Genomic DNA, 16,750 nt, shown 5'->3' on the forward strand with positions numbered 1-16,750 from the left:
GCATATCGGCGCTTGGGGGTGTATATGCATCTCACGTTCCAAGTAATCGCAGTGTATGAAGACATGTCATAGGTAGCAAACCACCCCTCATCCACCACCACCCTGCCCCTCTGCACAGCGCCACATCAACACTGACACTCTCGGATACTCTTTAGGTGCCCTCCAGCAGAACCAAAACATAACTAATACCATCAGAGCAGATAGACAACAGGTCACCGCCCAAACCCAACAACGAAAACAGCAGCGTGCAACAACACAACCACACATTGGGGGTCATTCTGACCTCGGCGGTAAAAGGCGCTTACCGCCGGTCAGAAGACCGCCATAACACCGCCGCGGTCGCGGTAAACCACCACGGTCATTCTGACCCGCCACCTGAAAACCTCCAAAAACCCGACAGCCACAAAAGTCTGCCACACCAAAGGTCAGCGAAAAAATGGCGATGACCAAACCTCCACCGCCACGCCAACAGAAATACGCCCATGCCATTACGACCCACGAATCCACGTGGCGGTCTTTCAACTACGGTATTTTATTGGCGGTACACACCGCGGCGCTCAAAATACACACACCCTTACAAAACTCAACCACATTGGACAATTTGAAATACACACACCTGAGACACATATACACACCACTCCCACACACCCAATACAATATAAAACACACACCCACATCACCCACAAACCCCTACGACCACAATTGCAAATCAAGGACAGAGAGAGACAGCACTGCTTAGAGTAGACCATCACACAGAGGCAAATCACAACATCACCCACACAATTACCACGCACAAAACACCATACACCACCACACACATTACACTTCACAACACATACAACTTCCCTCACCTCATCCACACCACCCCTTGGCACCCCAAAGACACCCCAGGTTCTCTGACGCAGAACTCAGGGTCATGGTGGAGGAAATAGTTCGGGTAGAGCCCCAGCTATTCGGGGCACAGGTGCAGCACACCACAATTGCTAGGAAGATGGAGCTATGGCAAAGGATAGTCGACAGGGTCAACGCGGTGGGGCAGCATCCACGCAATCGGGAGGACATCAGGAAGCAATGGAACGACCTACGGGGGAAGGTGCGTTCCATGGTATCAAGGCACAACATTGCGGTGCAGAAGACTGGCGGCGGACCCCCACCTACTCCCCCAGGATTCACAGCATGGGAGGAGGAAGTCTTGCACATCCTGCATCCTGAGGGCCTCGCAGGAGTATCTGGAGGAATGGACTCTAGTAAGTCAATTCTTAACTACTACTTCCCACCCCCACCCCACCTGCATGCCAGCACATACCCCCACCCTCACCCCCACCACACCAACTCCTTGCAAATGTCCCACCATCACAACCCACCCATCCCAACACCAAGCCCTGCATGCGACCAAAAAGCATGGACACCCATCACCAAAGCATGCCCACCACACACATCACCCCCACAAGCCACCCTCAGAAAAGCCACCACAAGGGAATGCCTGCACTTGGGTACACGGACACCCACCCATCGCACGATATGGCACACACTGAAGCAATAACCATACCCTTATACCCCTGCAGGACCCGAACGGCACCACACCGCCACGGAGGGTACAGAGATGTCCATCCCACCCCCAGAAGAGGCCCCCAGCGATGACAGCAGCTCTGTCTCCCTGGACCCAGATGACCAGCCCGGCCCATCGGGGACCTCTGGACAGTCGGTTCCCCACACACAGCCACAGGCTACAGCAGACCTAACCCCCTCTGGGAACACCAGCACAGCTCCCACCCAGCGGGCCCATGCCTCTGTCTCCAGGACACGTCAATCAGCTGTGTGTCTGCCACTACAGGGCACCCAGGTTGACCCACCACCCCAACAACAACAGGGACCTGGGGGCAGTGGTAATGGGCACACCGTCCAGGAGACAGAGGCCCAGGAACACAGGGGAACTGGGAGGGCTGCTGTGCGACAGGGGGGGGACAGGCCCAGGGAACCTACTCTCCAAGAGGCCCTCACCACCATCATGGGAGCATACCACCACTCCCAGGAGACGATGGCGACGGTACTGGCCAGGTTCCAGGAGATCCAGACACAGCAGGAGGAACGGTATATGGGGTTCAGAGAGGAACTGAGGAACATTGGTTTCGCAATGGGGACCATCGTCCTGGCCCTTAACCAGATAGTCACCACATTGCGGGACCATGTGGCACCCCAAAGGGCCCCTGTCACTAGCCTGGACCAGGAACAGCCTACCACCTCCGCCGGCGCTAGTGGACAGGAGGCCCCCACACAACGACAGGCCACCAGAACCCCACCTCCTGCTGAAGAACAACCACCCCGCAAGCGGAACCTGAGATCTCACAAGAAGACAGAGTAGGATTGCAAGACCCCCGCCAGCATAAGATACCCCCTGATGTCATCCCACTGTCCCACATTGTCACCCTGTCCAACCTTTAACTGCCCCTGCTCCATCCTTCCACAGGCATATGGACAATGCACCTGTGAAACTGAGAACTGGACTCTGCCATGGACATTACTCCACCCCCACCCATCACCGTTTTACAATCCTGTACCTATATGTAGCACTTGAAATAAATCACTTATTGCACTTACAATAACAGGAGTCTGCTTGTATTTTTCACAAATGTATTACACATAATGGTGCAATAATGTTCAGTTACATTGCGATGACAACATACCAATGTCAATAAGCTTTAGTCCATGGGCAAACAAAGCAGAAGTGACGCAGTGGGTCATACAGCTCTGAAAAGGGAAGGGAAAGTCACAATTCAGTTAAAAGGAACTGGGGGGAAACACAGACAGTAGAGACGCAGGAGGCCTTAAGTAAATGTGAAATGGCGTGGGTGATTCTTACCTGTGTGCTACTGAAAATATTGTTGTATTACTGTATCCCTGTTGTCCGTGTCGTCCCCGTCGTCTTCCTCCTCTTCACTCTCCACAGGCTCCACAGCTGCTACAACACCACCATCTGGACCATCCTCCTGCACAAAAGGCACCTGGCGTCGCAAAGCAAGATTGTGAAGCATACAGCAGGCCACGATGATATGGCACACCTTCTTTGGTGAGTACATTAGGGATCCACCTGTCATATGCAGGCACCTAAACCTGGCCTTCAGGAGGCCGAAGGTCCGTTCGATCACCCTCCTGAGGAAATTCGATTTTTAATACGATCGTATCGACCCGCCATTTTGTGGCCCGCCGCCATTTTATGTTGCCTTCACTCAGGCAGCACAGCGAACGAAGTCCATTCTGCCTTTTCTGCTTATTCTGCAACATGGTGTTCAAAACAGCCTTCTGCCTCTATCTTTACAAGGCTGGTATTAAGGTCTGACCGAGTACACTAATCCCTGTCTGGTTTTCTAATCCTTGTTTCAACTATCTGTAGGCTCACACTATTCTCCGCCGATCTTATCTTATCGTCTGGCCTTCGCTGTCCTTTGCTAGTATTCTCTCATTTCACAACTGTCCTCCAAACGCACACAAACTTATCACACCACATGCAACTTCGTTGTGGATCGGTTAATGAATTAGTTCAAGGGAGGGGTGACAAACACAGCTGGAGGGGAGGCAACCTTAAGTCACTTGATACTTTGTTTTCCAATTCCTTCTATTGGTGCTGTCTTGTTTTCCGACATTTCTATTGGCTCTGTTCTATCTTTACATTATTCTTACTGGCTCCTTTCTATGTGTTCTGGGAGTGTATGTAGTTAATAAATGGTTTTTATACGGTATATAAGATTGTGCGCCACAAAGTAAAGTGGCAGTCTCCTGAGAACATACCTTGTGTACTTCTTGGACAACTGTACTAGCTGCAGCTAATAAAATCTGATCTTTTACGCCTGACAGAGTGTCCCGTGTCTCTGTTAGTTGAGGCAGGTGAATCCAAGGAGATTTCAGGCGTACCCTGCGCCGCCAGGCCCATAAGGTTCTGGTTCTTCAACTGGCGCCCAACGTGGGGCGGCTTCAGCGGTACCGGTTCTGCCTGAAGGTCGTGAGGAACCCCGCAAGAAAATTCTGGAGGAATCGCGAGCCACGTCAAGCGACCCCTGTATGTCGAAGTGGTCCGAAGGTCTTTTTCAGCGCGGTTACTCCTTCCTGACGGCTACTGACGACTGCTGCCCTGACTGCCGCCCTGCCTTGGCCCTTTCTTTGATGATGTATGGTAAAGCGAGACGATAGACGGGCCTCTGTTGGTGTAAGAAGACATCCTTAGTTAAGTATTTGGTGGGTCGCGCCCACAAATTTTGGTCTTTGTTTTGTCCTTAGGTCCTTAGATTTGGCCATTGCAGTGGCCAAAGCCGAGGGGTAAGTGCATTTGTGCTGTGTAAACTGAAAGTTTTACCCCCTTGATGTTTGTGAACAGCCAGTAAAAATCGTGAGATGTCTGGTCTGACTAAGTTTGGAAAACTTTGTTGCTTTGGTTGTAATAGGGACTCCCAGCTTGAGGACTCCTGTCCGATTCCTTCGGTTGGAACTCCCACATATGAGCTCTATTCTAAACATGGTGTTGGTCCTATTGCCTTTAATAAGACATGGACCCGATATACAAAGAAAGATGGTGTTTTAAAATGGCCAGAAAATGGTAGTTTCGAAACTGATGTGCTAGATAATTTAGAAGCAACGTTATTTAAAAGAAAAGCCCGCCCGGCAATGTTTGACTCTTTTCGCCTTTGGCGTAAGGAAGCCAAACAGAGAGAAATTAAACAAGCGAAACGAGATAGGAAAACACAGGGAATGACGATTATACAGGCTGCTCAGCAATTCAAAGATGATGAAATAGATAATGCAATGGAAATTTCAGACAGACAGCATCGAATGGCAATAGATAAATGCTATCCGACGTTGCCTATCTCTTCCCTTGATAAGAGAAAAGATTTTGAGGAAGATTCCTTAATGTCCCACTTATTGAAATTGCCTCCGCCCTATGTACAAGGTGCTAATGCACCCCCGATGTTACAGCCTGTTCAGCCGCCAGTTGTGCTTCCGCCTGCTCCAGCTTTTCCACATTTGCCTCCTCAAGTATTGCCTATGCCAGCTTTGCCTTTAACTCCTTTGCCTTCTGTTCCTTTGGCAATTCCTAATGCTCCTTTAGTTAATTCACCTAATACCTTGTCCCCTATCCTTATGTCAAATTCTCCATCTATGCGTAAGCGATTTGCAGATACTGTCTCTGGTCTCTTATCACCTTTCTTTGAAGCTTTAAATGTGTCTCCAGCTTTTTCTCGAAGACAGTCTCGTAGTCAATTCCCAGACTCCGAAGAGCGAGAAAAATTGGACTCACTTGCTTGTAGATGGATCAAGAAGGGTCCCCAATATAGTACGTCTGATATTATGTCCACCTTTCTGCAATGGAATGCACCTACGCAGAGATATGTTTTTAAAGTTATGTGCGATACTCTCGCTAAAGAATGGGAGGATATGAATTTGGGTTCGGTCCCACAGGATCTGTTAGATGTTCAGGCTGACTTTGACAAAGGACTTATTGTGGGTCCTAAGGTTGAAAACGCTGTCAGAACACTTATTTCTTTCAGATCCCTATTGTTCTCACAGACTTTTCCTGATTCTGATCCTTCAGTTAGGACAGCACTGAAAAACTATCCCATGAGAGAGGTTTCTCCAATATGGAAGGAAGAAGTTGCAGCAGCAGGTGCTAATCCAGCTATTCCTGCGCATTTTCAGCGCATATGGGTACATGTCCCCTGGAAAAGGTCTGAAGTTTTAGCACTTAAACAGTCACTACCAGATCCACGCAAAAATCCTGCTGGTTACTATAAAGAGTTGTCGCAAACAGTTGATGCATGTACTATGAATCTAGCAGATATTGACATGTTGATGGGAAATGTAGTTCCACAGACAATATGGGCTAAAATTCGTAGAGAGGATCACGCTCAAGAATTAGGCGGCGATTGGAACGCTATTATTGCCGCAGATAGAGGTCAAGTAGGTGGTGCAAAGCCCGACGCTTTGATCTCAGAACTCCCTGGTAGGATTATTACATTAATGAAAACAATGATGCCTGCTTTGAGAGTTAATTGGGATAAGCTAGCAGCATGTAAACAAAAGAAAGATGAAAGTGTTTCCGATTTCTTTACCCGATTCGAGGAGACATTCATTGATCACAGTGGTCAAGATATGGCTACAGAAGGGGGACAGCGATTATTTGTGGATAAGTTCGTATATAACTTGCTTCCTGAACTATCACACAAGCTAAAAGACTCCGAGAGTTCATGGGCAGTTTCTTCTTCCGCCCAGATATTGGCTACTGCACAATATTATGAAAATAGAGACAAAGAAGAAAGGGAAAAACAAGAGAAAAAGACGAAAGAATTAAAAACTAAAGTTCTCTTGCAACAGGCTTATCCTCCTCGTTATGTTCAGCCTCAGTTTCAACAGCCTCCGCAGTTTCAGAGGTTGTATCAAAAGCCTGAACCATTCATTCCAAGACCTTTGCTAGGTCCCAATCAATGTGCTTATTGTAGGGAGGAAGGTCATTTTAAGAACAGTTGTCCGGCATTGTTGCAGCGTAATGGAGCAACATCTGCTTCACGAGGTCGTGGTGGTCCTCAGTCAGCAAATAGAGGTAGAGGTCGAGGTGTGTTAACCCAAGAGCAGCGTTCTTTTGTTCCTCCAAATTCCGGAAATTACTTTGACCAGCAAAATGTTAGGTCTACACAGTATTACAGTGAGGATCAGTATATTGAAGGAGGGAATGAAAGTCTTCATTTTGAATAGGACAGCCATGGACAAAGTAAGGGGGTTACGTCAATTCCAGTGGATCAGAATGGACCTTATGTTAATGTCACTACAATGGGTGTTTCAGAGCCATTTCTTTTAGATACTGGTGCCATGAGAAGCTCTATCATTCATTCTAAACTCCCTGGCGCACCTTTGTCTGGCTTAACGAATGTATCTGTAGGATTTTCTGGCGCCCCTGTTCGCAATCCAGTTTCTTGCCCTTTGCCTGTTTCAATAGGCCCTTATGATTTAGAAGCTCCGCTTCTTCTGACGAATGGTTGTGGTGAAAATCTGTTGGGTTTAGATCTATTAAAAAGAATGCATGCTACGATATATTGTTCACCTTCTGGTGTATACCTCACTCTAGGACAGAAAATGACTAGTCCAATGTACTTATCAAAAGATCAATTCCCACCTGAATTGCTTTCTCTTCCCGAAACGCTTTGGGCTACGGGTCCGAATGACGTTGGTTGTCTTGAGATCCCACCTTATGTTGTTACTCTTAAGCCCAATGCTGAAATGCCACGTATTCCGCAATACAGAATCTCTACTGAAGGTGAGAAAGCACTTCTGGAAATTGTCCATGATTTGATTCAGAAGGGTGTGGTTGAGGAAACGAGAGGAAATACATGTAACAGTCCTGTTCTTCCGGTTCTTAAACGCACTGATCCTTCTCAGCCTCCTGTTTATCGTTTTGTAATTGATCTTCGGGAGGTAAACAAAATTGTCATACCGCAGTTTCCTGTAGTCCCAGATATCACTGCTCTGTTGACGATGATACCTTCTACAGCGACTTGGTTTTCAGTTATTTATCTAAAGAATGCTTTCTTTAGTATTCCCATCGCCGAAGAGAGTAGAGATATTTTTGGTTTTTCCCTCGGAGGCCGAAGCTTCCGGTTTAAACGCGCACCTCAAGGTTATTGTGAAAGTCCCTCTATTTACAGTCAAGCTCTAAAATGTCATCTTGATGCCTTTTCCTTACCGTCCGGTGCCGCTCTCATTCAGTACATGGATGACTTATTAGTTGCCGCTGATTCAGAGGAGATTTGCAAAAACGTGACCGTTGCACTGTTGCGTCATTTGTTTGATCTGAATCACAAGGTTTCTCCTTCTAAATTACAATATGTCTGTCGCGAGGTGACTTATTTGGGTCATCTCTTGTCAAAGGAGGGACGACGATTGACCCCCGAACGAATTCAGGCAATTGCACAAATGTCAGTGCCATCCACACAAAGAGAGGTACGTGCCTTTTTGGGCATTACTTCTTATTGTAGACAGTGGATTCCGAGTTTCTCTTTATTGGCTAAACCGCTGTTGGCGCTAACTTTAAAAGATACGCCTCAGCCTCTTCCGTGGACTGACGAATGTCAGAAGAGTTTTACTGATTTGCGTATTGCTTTGTGTTCTGCTCCTGTATTGGGTACTCCTGATTACAGTAAGCCCTTTACGCTCTATGTCCACGAAAGAGAGGGTTGTGCATTGTCAGTCTTAACGCAGCGTTTTGGAGATCAACAGCGACCATGCGCATATTTCTCAGCTACGTTAGATCCAGTAGCTAAAGCATTGCCTAGTTGTCTTAAGGCGACAGCGGCAGCAGCAATTTCTATTCGACAGTCTGCTGGAGTAGTGCTAGATAATACTCTCATTGTTATGGTGCCAAATGCAGTGGATACTTTACTAAATAGGACAAAAACGCAGCATCTTACGAGTGCTCGGTTGTCCGGATATGAGCTGACGCTTTTGGCTAGTCACATACACATCAAACGATGTAATACCCTGAATCCAGCTACTTTGTTGCCTCTTCCAGAAGAGAGAGATGTCTCTGAACAGCATGATTGTTTTCTCCGTACTGAAGAAGAGACTAAGGGTAGAATTGACCTAAAAGACACGCCATTAGTGAATCCAGATGGAACACTATGGGTAGATGGTTCTTGTTTCAAGCTCCCGAATGGAGATACAGTTTCAGCCTACGCTATTACTACTTTGCATACGATTGTGGAGACAGCACGCATTAGACATAACTCAGCTCAGGCAGCTGAATTGATAGCCTTAACTAGAGCGTGTGTGTTATCCAAAGGAAAAAGAGTAAACGTGTACACTGATAGCCAATACGCTTTTGGTGTAGCGTTTAACTTTGGGCGCTTATGGAAGGAAAGAGGATTCTTTACTTCCCATGGTACTAAGATACAACATGGTCAATTAGTGACTGAACTTCTTGAGTCACTTACAATGCCTACTCAGATAGCGATTGTGAAGTGTAGTGCACACAAAAAGATTGTGGACGATGCTGGTCGAGGAAATGCATTTGCAGATGAGGTAGCGAAAAAGACAGCCAGAGACAACACAAGTCGAATGTATGTTGCAGGTCCCGCAAACTGCGTAAGAGAAAAGGGAATGTGTGAAGATACAGTAGAGAGTGTGAAATCAATTCAAGGAGAGGCTACGGAGAATGAGTTGAGAAAGTGGAAGGAAAGTACAGGAATGTTAGATGAGATGGGATGTTGGGTTGAATTATCAGAACATCAACGTTGGCTGTTACCAGATGCTTATGTACTACCTGTAGTTACTATGGCACATGGTCCAGCTCACCTAAGTGCAAAAGGAATATGTAAACTTCTGGCTCCAGTGTGGCAAAATGAGGGGATCCCAAAGTGTGCAAATAATGTAGTAAAACATTGTATTGTTTGCTTGATGTACAATCCGGGAAAGGGAACCCCAACTCCAGCAGGTCATTTTGCTCCTCCAACATATCCATTTGAGGTGTTGCAGATCGATTATATTCACATGGAACGATGCAACAACCTCAAATATGTTCTGGTGGTAGTATGTGCTTTTTCTAGATGGGTAGAAGCCTACCCTCTGAAGGACAATACTGCTTTATCAACTGCCAAAATACTTTTGAAAGAATTCTTCCCTAGGTTTGGTTTGCCGCGCATTGTCTGGAGTGACAATGGGAGCGAATTTGTGGGTCAAGTCATGCAAAAAGTTTGTGCAGGTCTTGGCATAAAACAGAAGTTCCACGCGGCGAATCACCCACAGTCGGCTGGTTTAGTAGAATGCTACAATGGAACCTTGAAGCTTAAAATTGCTAAGGTGCAAGCTAGCACAGGACTTAATTGGCCTGATGCTTTACCATTGGCTCTTCTGTCCACCAGAACAGCAGTACACTCTCGTTTGGGGCTTAGCCCTTACGAAGTGATATTTGGTCGCCCAGCTAATGTATGGGGAGTTCCTCGCCCTAAGAAATACTCAGACTTGCCATACCCGATGTTGATTGACTACTTGCATGACCTTACAACTAAATTGCGTGTTCTTCATCAACAGGTTCAGAGTGCTCTACCAGAGGCTTCCACAGACCCAGGTCATTCCATCCGACCAGGTGACTGGGTCTGCACGAAAAATTTCCAACGACAGAGAAATTTGGAGCCCAGATGGAGAGAGCCACGCCTGGTTCTTTTGACCACAAGAACAGCAGTTAAAGTCGAAGGAAAGAAAAACTGGGTGCATGCCGTGCACTGCAAGAAAGTGCCTTTGCCCTTGCCTTTCGATCAGTGGGTCCGTAGAGGCATCAGTGACTTTGAAAGTGAGAAAGTTCCGCAATTTGTACCATTCAGTGATGCGCGTCTAATTGGAACACTTTCTGAGAAAGAGGACGACGACATCCTTCAAGAAGCAATACCATCGCATCGTCGCTTGAACACGACAAATCCAGGAACATTGTTTCAAAACCAGACTGCCTCTGGACAGGAACGCTATAATTTGAGACCAAGACCAAAGAACTTGTAAATTTCTCTCCTATGTAGTACTCTATCCCGGTTGCAGGGTCACGGTAGGAGTCTTAGTTACGACCTGAGTAAGTGGCAATAGGCCTGCAGGACCTCACAATGTCATAGGACGGTAGATAATCGTGACTACAGTGATTGAGGAAGATTGCCGTGAGCATCCACTTAGAAAGATGGAGGCTACATTAGATAAAAGAGAAAGTAAAAATGTAAAGAATAATTGTAAAGAAATATATAGTCGTTGTAGTATTGCTCTATGCGTCATTATATTGTCGTGTATTCTTTTGGCATCTGTAAACTGGATCATTATTACTCTGCAGCAAAAAGTTGTCTCTTCTCCTACCTCTACATCTTCTTCTACTATCTCTCCGCACCTATTTCACACTCTTCCCCAGCATGAACTCATCAGAAGAACTGAATACTTTAACAATTCCTTCGTCCAGTTGTTACATCAACATCAGTTAGTGATCAATACAACTGACTGTTGGGTGTGTGGACTCATACCACATACGGTAGAAAAAGGAATGCCATATTTAGTTCTTCCATTCTCCTATGAAGGTTCCGCTTGGGCTTATTTTGTCATTTTCAATAATGCATATCAAAGTAAAATTAAACAACCTGTCAGTTCACATAGTGTTGGTTCAGATTTCAGTCATAGTTTATTGATAAAGGGAATGGTAGCTATGGCTAAAATCATGGAAAAAAGTGAAGCTTCCATAGATGAAAGAAAAGCATATACCAATTGGAACATAACTAATTACATTTCCAGCCTCAATGATAAGGTTAAGCAAGGAAAATCTCCTCCGATACGGGTCATACCCCAACAAGGAAATTTCTGTCTGCAAATAAATGGTAGAACTCCAAACACCGGACAAAGAGAAAGTTTATGTTCCCATACATATGTTTATTCAGCCCTGAATTCACTGCCGTTAGTACCATCTCAAGGTACATACTTCGTTTGCCACGATAGGGCTTATACATGGTTGACAGCTGATTTCTCTGGTACTTGTTATATAGCCTTTCTTCTTCCCCCTACATACACCGCTCCTGCGAACCATCATAAAAATAGATATGGCAGAGGGATTGTGGATTCGAAAGACACAGCAGGACAAGAGGGAGGAGATTTCCTCAAAGGATTTCTTCCCTTCTGGGGTCCAATGGCCAACAGCAGAAATATAAGGCAATTGGTTCGTGTCGTAGAAACCACCATAGACATCACTGTAGGAGCTTTAAGTAACATTACAGCTGAACTACAGGCTGATCGTCTTATGACCTTGCAGAACCGTGTTGCCTTAGACTTTGTTCTTGCGGACCGTGGTGGAGTATGCAAATTGATCGGATCAAGTTGCTGTATTTTCATACCTAATGACGCTCCGACAGTATACCAAGCTATCTCTAAGTTACACATAATCTCCGAGTCGATTCATCAGGACGAAGGAGATTGGTCCTTTTCAGAGTGGTTTTGGGGATTACTGTCCAAATGGGGTTGGAAGGTATTGACATTCTTTGGAGTAATTTTAGCTTTTATATTCTCTTGTTGTCTTTGTATGCACTGCGGTCCTGCCATCTGCAACCTATGTGCTACTGCATGTATTCCCAAACCCAAGTCACAAAGAGCAGAGAATATCAAAATGATGGTACAGCAACAGCTTGATGACCTCATGGCCATAGACATCGACTCAGATTAACATGAGTTTGTGTATCTTGCCTGAGTTCTGGCAAAAGGAGGGTCTGAGGAAATTCGATTTTTAATACGATCGTATCGACCCGCCATTTTGTGGCCCGCCGCCATTTTATGTTGCCTTCACTCAGGCAGCACAGCGAACGAAGTCCATTCTGCCTTTTCTGCTTATTCTGCAACATGGTGTTCAAAACAGCCTTCTGCCTCTATCTTTACAAGGCTGGTATTAAGGTCTGACCGAGTACACTAATCCCTGTCTGGTTTTCTAATCCTTGTTTCAACTATCTGTAGGCTCACACTATTCTCCGCCGATCTTATCTTATCGTCTGGCCTTCGCTGTCCTTTGCTAGTATTCTCTCATTTCACAACTGTCCTCCAAACGCACACAAACTTATCACACCACATGCAACTTCGTTGTGGATCGGTTAATGAATTAGTTCAAGGGAGGGGTGACAAACACAGCTGGAGGGGAGGCAACCTTAAGTCACTTGATACTTTGTTTTCCAATTCCTTCTATTGGTGCTGTCTTGTTTTCCGACATTTCTATTGGCTCTGTTCTATCTTTACATTATTCTTACTGGCTCCTTTCTATGTGTTCTGGGAGTGTATGTAGTTAATAAATGGTTTTTATACGGTATATAAGATTGTGCGCCACAAAGTAAAGTTGCAGTCTCCTGAGAACATACCTTGTGTACTTCTTGGACAACTGTACTAGCTGCAGCTAATAAAATCTGATCTTTTACGCCTGACAGAGTGTCCCGTGTCTCTGTTAGTTGAGGCAGGTGAATCCAAGGAGATTTCAGGCGTACCCTGCGCCGCCAGGCCCATAAGGTTCTGGTTCTTCACTCCTAGTACGCCCATGGGCCTCATTGTACCGTTCCTCTGCCCTGGTCCGGGGATTCCTCACTGGGGTCAGTAGCCACGACAGGTTGGGGTAACCAGAGTCACCTAATAACCACACACGGTGTCTCTGTAGCTGTTCCATCACATAAGGGATGCTGCTATTTTGCATAACATACGCGTCATGCACTGACCCAGGGAACTTGGCATTTACATGGGAGATGTACTGGTCAGCCAAACAGACCACCTGGACATTCATCGAATGATAACTTTTTCTGTTTCTGTACACCTGCTCACTTCCTTTGGGGGGAACCAAAGCCACATGGGTCCCATCAATGGCACCAATGATGTTGGGGATATGTCCAAGGGCATAGAAATCACCCTTCACTGTAGCCAAATCATCCACCTCAGGGAAAACAATGTAGCTCCACATGTATTTCATCAGGGCAGACAACACTCTGGACAAAACCTTAGAAAACATAGGCTGAGACATCCCTGATGACATGGCCACTGTTGTCTGAAAAGACCCACTTGCCAAAAAATGGAGTACTGACAGAACCTGCACCAGAGGGGGAATCCCTGTGGGTTGGCGGATGGGGGACATCAGGTCTGGCTCCAGCTGGGCACACAGTTCATGTATAGTGGCTCTGTCAAGCCTGTATCTAAGTATAATATGTCGTTCTTCCATTGTTGACAGGTCCACCAGCGGTCGGTACACGGGAGGATTCATCCTTCTCCTCGCAAGTCCCAGCGACGGTGCCTAGGAAGGACAACATGGAGCAGAAAGTCAAGCAAACCACAGGTTCGTTCACACAGCTTGCACAGTAAAAGAATCGCAATGCATAGAAAGGCTTGTATGAGTGGCAATGCACGGCCTAGGCCTGTGTGACGCAGTTGAAATTATGCCATGTGGACCCTTGAAATGGCGGCTGCCTGACCTGTGAAGTGTGACAGTGGGATGTGAGGTCAATGCGCTGGCGTGGCACACCGTGGCGGTAGGCGGTCGAAGCCCGCGGTGCTAAACCGCATTGGTTAACATTGAACCCTATGGGTTTCAGTAGCCAATGACGATGTGCGCCGGCGGTCGCGGTACGCACCGCTGCGGTACGCACCGCCGCGGGCGTGACCGCCATTTTCTATCAGCTTAACCACTCGAGACCTGATCATCCACATGGGAGGACCTATACTGCAAGTGCTGCTGTGACCTCGGTCTGGGAGATACAATGGCTGCTGCGACTGGGGAAAGGGCCCCTGCCTTCACTTCTGATGAATTGGAGAAACTTGTTGATGGGGTCCTCCCCCAGTATGCGCTACTCTACGGTCCTCCAGACCAACAGGTTAGTACACAGGGTGCACGTTGAATGGGCTATGCCTGTGTTGAGTGGGGTGGATGTAAGATGGTGGGGAGGGGAGCGAATGAGGAGTGCAACGCACGACAGATGAGAGCATGTGCCACATGGCAAGGTTGGGGAGGGGGGGCCACTCACATCGACCATGCAGAAAAGTGATGATATTTCCTTTCCCACCCTGTACATGTCACATAGGTCAGCGCCCATCAGAAGATCGACATTTGGCGTGCCATCGCCAAGGACGTCCGGGCCCTGGGGGTCCACAACAGACGGGGCACCCACTGCCGAAAGAGGTGGGAGGACATCCGCCGCAGGACCAGAAAGACCGCTGAGTCTCTGCTGGGGATGGCCTCCCAACGTAGGAGGGGTGCCAGCTGCCAATTGAACCCCCTGGTGTCCCGGATCCTGGCGGTGGCCTACCCCGATTTGGATGGGCGCGTGAGGACATCACAGCAGACACAAGGGGGTGAGTATCTGCACATTCAGCTATCTTTGCGCGCAGTGGAGGTGTCTGGGTTGGGGAGGAGGGCTGTGGGTAACTCTAGGCCAGGGGCGCTTTCTGTAGGCTAGTCCCCTCCGTTAGGCATGGCCCTGTGCCCCCGCCCCCCACCTCTGTAGGGTGCCAAGTACAGCTATCCATGGTCCTGCATCACCCATGTGTGCATTTGTCGTCCATAGACCTGTAGGCCTAGTCACAAGAACTGAGTAGTGTACCCCGATTGCGCGGCGTAGTGCTGGGGGCTTCTGTGTCTGTCCTCTCCGACAACGGTGTTGCAAATGCATGCACTCAACCTGTCTTTATTTCTCCCCCCCCCATTTTCTTTGTCTTCCTGTTCATGTGTGCATTAGCATCATCTGGCGGAGGAGAAGTGGCATCGGCGCACGAGGGAGCTGCATCTCACATGGCCCCGGAGGTCCATGCAACCGACTCCGAGTTCACCAGTGAGACGGAGGGTGAGGGGAGCTCCACAACGGGGACCCGTGGAGACGTCAGCAACACCGACACGTCCTCGGAAGGGAGCTCCCTTGCAGTGACGGCAACATCCGTGCCCACCGCCACAACAGGTACAGCCGCCACCCAGCGCACCAGCCCCGCCCTCCCAGCAGCCCCTCAGCCTTCGCTCCGTGCCCGCTCGCCCAGGAAGGCGGGCATCTCCTTCGCCCCAGGCACCTCAGGCCCTGCCCCAGTTACCCCTGCTGCCCTCAGTGAGGAGGTCATTGACCTCCTCCAGACCATCATTGTTGGGCAGTCTACCCTTTTGAATGCCTTCCAGGGTGTAGAAAGGGAGGTGCATCGGAGCAATGCATACCTGGAGGGCATTCATTCGGGTCAGGCTGCCCATCAGCGATCGTTCAACGCTCTGGCCTCAGCACTGACGGCAGCCATTGTCCCTGTCTCCAGCCTCCCTCTTCTAACTGCCTCCACCCAGTCCCAGTCTCCTGTTCCTCAGCCTATCCCATCCACACCATCAGACCAGCCTGCACACACCTCAACACCCAAGGGCAGCTCATCCAGACATAAGCACCACAGATCCCACAAGCATTCACCCAAGCAACATCCAGATGCAGACATGGCAACAGTCACTACCACCTCTGTGTCCCCCTCCTCCTCGTCTCCCTCCTCCCTCCCTGTGACGTCTCCACTCACACCTGCATGCACACCACCATCAGCCAGTACTTCCATCACCAGCACACCCTCCAGTACAGTCCGCACACGTTCAGTCACCACCCCCACTGCCATTTACACGTCCCCTGTGTCCTCTCCCAGTGTGTCTGTCACCCCCTCTTCCAAAACACACAAACGCAGGCAGCCACCCACCCAACAGCCATCCACCTCACGACAGCCTCCGTCACAAGCACCTGCACCCAAAGACAGCACACTTGACTCTCCTACAACCACATCCTCTTCCTCCACTCCCATACCCACTGCACCTACCCTTCCCATTGCTCCTAAAAAACTTTTCCTCTCCAAAATTAACCTCTTTGCATCACCTGACCCACCCCCTCCATCTGGTAAGAGTCCAAAGAGCACCTCAGCCACCACCAGCCCTGCATCTAGTATGACCACAGTGCAGGGCTATTGGAGTCCACCAGCTCCTAGGGCAGGGACATCGGCCAGCAGCAAGGGGACAGCCAGCCCACCCCCTGGGAAGAGGACAAAAAAAACTAAGGGCCGGCGCGAGAAGCCTGAGACGGCTGCCACCAAGGACAGTAGCCTTGCCCCGTCACCTGCCACATCATCAAAGGGAGGCAAGGGCCAGAGAGCTTCAGCGAAGGAAGGCAAGGGCAGCAGGGCGGAGAAGTCATGCAGCAGGCGAGCTGACCAGGAGGGCCCCACCAGCCGCATTCCGGGTGTG

This window comes from Pleurodeles waltl, chromosome 6 (genome assembly GCF_031143425.1).
Source record: "Pleurodeles waltl isolate 20211129_DDA chromosome 6, aPleWal1.hap1.20221129, whole genome shotgun sequence".
Classification (NCBI taxonomy): Eukaryota; Metazoa; Chordata; class Amphibia; order Caudata; family Salamandridae; genus Pleurodeles; species Pleurodeles waltl.